This window comes from Pollachius pollachius (assembly GCF_949987615.1).
Source record: "Pollachius pollachius genome assembly, chromosome: 2".
Classification (NCBI taxonomy): domain Eukaryota; kingdom Metazoa; phylum Chordata; class Actinopteri; order Gadiformes; family Gadidae; genus Pollachius; species Pollachius pollachius.
The window spans coordinates 47,146,258-47,150,014 of NC_136935.1; positions in this window are offsets into that span (position 1 = coordinate 47,146,258).

Sequence of the window (3,757 nt, forward strand, 5' to 3'; positions counted from 1 at the left end):
TAATCCACAAATAAAAGAAACTGTTTTTTTTTTATAGAACGGAACACTATTTCATTCGACCACATGGTGGTGCTGTAGCACTCAGCAAAATACGCTGCTCAAAAACATACACGGACAGATGGTGTTTGTATGTCATGTTATTCAGAATGAAAACATCCCTGTAACTCTAATAACTCTAGTACTTTAAATATGGTTTGTAGTTTGACATTGTCTCAAGGCAGTATATGAGAGCAGGATCTAACAGACTTCTCGCTGTCTTCATGCCTAGGGTACGTTTTCCTTTTATATTGATGATGAGATTAAATTTTGTTAGCTGGGCTGATGCATGCGCTGCATTATCATCCCTTCCGGCATAGCCGCCGCTTTAGCCTGACGTCACCACACAGTGACGGCAAATTGGAAAGGTCACGACCTCCTGTCGGATACCTGGGACACTGAGTCATGCTCCATAATTCTGTGGGGCTCAAGAACAGAAAATCCCCCTAGCGTTAGAGGCATTAGGGTTACGTCCTGTTTGAACCTGGTATGTAAGACGGGAAGTTGATAGTATCCAGGTGAGCTCACCAGCTATTGTTAAAGCCATGGGTTTTTCATATAATTTCACTCAGGTTTAAGTGCCGCCCATATCTATGTCATGTTTGACCTCGTATTACACGATTTAAGACAAGTAATGCCCCCGATGAGTCTCATCCAAATGTGTACCGATCTAGAGTTACCATCTAGCGTTCTGACTGGCGACGTGGGCCCTATCTGTCACCTTGTCCGATGACCGAAGCTTTAGTATCGAAGATGGTGTCAAACCGCCAGACTATCCTCTCCTCGCCCCCCCAAACCCCTGACTGCCCCCACCGCCACCCCGGACCCCGTCCAACCCCCAGTATCACTATCCACCCTTCCCCTTGCGTCCTTCAACACTCGCTCAGCCTTTAGCCCTCTCAGGGCCTGGCGCACGCCGCCCCCCGCTCGAACAATAAACACCCCGGCCTCTCCCCGCCTGCCACCGTTTTGGCCTGCGGAGGCTGGGGTCCGGATAATGGAGATCCTCTTCGGAAAAAACAGCCCCCTGGACATAAGGCTGCACCAGCCCACCGGCGCATCTGTGGGGAAACAGGTGCCCTGTGGGACGGGGGGTAGCTTCCGTTATCACAGGCCCCCTCTGTCCGCGTGCTCCCTGGGGGTCCGTCTGCTGGGACTCGGTGTGTCATGTCTGGTTGTCGTTTCGTCGCTTTGTCTTAGTCTGTCCGACATGGCCATTTGTCAGGTCTTTTCTTCAGCGCTTATCTTTTCTGGCCCTTATCGGGTCCATCTTTGTTCAGTCTGTCTGCTGCTCGGATGTTTTGCCGGTTGATTTATTCAATCTATCCCTGACTAAATGTCTGCTAGGATTATATATACGTAGCTCTCTTTTTCTGTGTCTGTCTGTCTCTGTCTCTCTGTCTCTCTATCGGTCTGTGTTTCTCTCGGTCTCTGTCTCTCTCTCTCTCTGTCAGTTTGTCTGTCTGTGTCTCTCACTCTGTCCGTGTCGCTCTCTGTGTCTCTGTCTGTCTCTCTCACTCTCTCTCTTTCTCTCTCTCTCTCTGTCTCTGCCTCTCTCTCTCTGTCTGTCTGGGTGTGCATCTCTCTCTCTCTCTGTGTCTGTCTGTCTGTGTGTTTGTCTCTCTGAGCTCCATCCTGCATGCGAGAGGGTTTCGGGGGCGTCATTGCTTCTCGCTAAACGTTTGCACGTGCTACTGCAGGGGGCGGTGCCAGGAGTGGCCCCGAGAAGACAGGTGCTCACGGGGCCCCGGCCGGGGCATTAACCTCCCCCATCTCACTGGTGGACTGGGGGGGCCGGCCTCGGTGTGACGCAGACCCCATGGAGCCCAGGGGCCGGAGGTCACAGACTCCTGGGCTCCCAACATGCGTCCCCCGTCCTGCCTACACGGCCCAGTACGGGCTCACGCTGGTTCCCAACGTGTGTATGAAGACGATGAAGAAGTCGTCGTAAAGTTCACGGCCGCGGTTCACCTTTGACCTGGAGCCTCTGTTAGACCGTGAGGTATACTGTATGCCGTGGGGGGCTGGGGTTTGTATGACGTACTGAAGCAGAAGAAAGTCGTGATGAGTTCAGACTCAGAAGACCGAACATTACCTAATTATGATAAAGTTGTTTTATAAATACTTTAAATATGTTAAATGTGTGTTGGAAGAAACAAAAAAAAAATTGGTATTCACCCTTCACAACGTGATGTCATAGTACACAAAAAAACCCATTGGTATTAATACACAGGATGTAATGTTGCTGGATAATTACCGTGGGAAGATATGTATGTATGTAGCAAGTCAATATGAACCGTACAATATATGTTGTGTTCAAATTCCCACAGCGACGTTTTGAAGGTTATAATAAGTTAAGAAAATATATGTCAATGCCTCCTTTAAAAAAATGAGCTCATTAACCTGTAAACCAATACATACTAAAATGTTTTAGACAAATCACATGTGAATTGAACATAGAACTGTCTTAATATTACGGTCTATATCTAAACAATTGCTTCTCAAGATCATGCCAATATAGATTTTTTTCTTTCCTTCTTTCACTCTTTCACTCTAACTTTTCCACCTTTTCTCACTTTCTTCTCTATATTTATTCCTCTCTTTTTCCATCTCTCTCACCAACACAGTAAAACGGCGCCTGTCTCCCGTGGTTCAAGGGGCCAGAGTCCAGGGTCAAACCCAAGTCTGTGAAACGTTGTGTTTGTAAACTCTTCACTCATGTAGGCCCCTCCGCCGACGACTCCTGTTGTTGTTGTTCCATCTGCCCTAACCGAGAGTAGTAAACTCCCGCTGCGATCGCGTGTGTTTTGTGTCACTGTGTAAATTTAGTCGCACGTATAAAAATGCAACTGCCGACGCTCGTCCCCCCCTGGCGGAACAATGGCATTTGCGGGCCGTTGCCCCATTCCTTTTTTAAGCCACTTTTATGAGGTCATACACCCTTTGAAATCCCCCGGCCAAATGCTGTCCTAGGGCTCTGAAGTAGGGGTTAGCCACGGAGCCAGAGAACAGACCAATATCCTACAGTGCGACACGAATGCCTGTCCTTGAAAAAACATTGGAGAAGATTGCGCTTCTGTCGATTGGTCTGGTTTTAATGCATGTGTGTGTGCGTGTGTGGGAGGTTTTGCATGTGCGTGTGTAAGTGGGATTTGCCATCTATTTAAAATGGAATCCTACTATCCCACGCTGCAGCTATTAACACGGTTGACCTTGTGTGTGTGTGTGTCTGTGTGTAAACGGTTGTGCGTGCGGCATGTTGCCATGTGTGTGTCGTGACCTGCTGCATAGCCTGACGTGGTCGGATGGCAACACGTGGATACCGGGCCTAATGAGGCTAAAGGTAACCGCCATTAGAGGGGTCTCGATTAGACTCTGAGCCCCCACTAAATAAGTCTGTCCATGTAATGTTAAATCCGCCATGGATAAAAGCATTCCCGTCTTTATCATGGGAATTCCCAATTCGGGGAATGCCATCGCCAGCTGCATCGTGCCATCTTCGGGAAGACCCTGTCGCGCGAAATGGAGTGGCAGATTTATCGCTCAATGGATTGTGTTTGTTGCCTCTGGATTTTGATTATTGCGGATAAGGGTACATACATATATACCCTTTGCCATTTATTTTGTATAAATTATAGATTTATGTGGATGACATAAGGTCACATTCTCTTGACGCCTCCTAAACTTGACCAGATGGCCACAGCAATGTATCACTCATTTC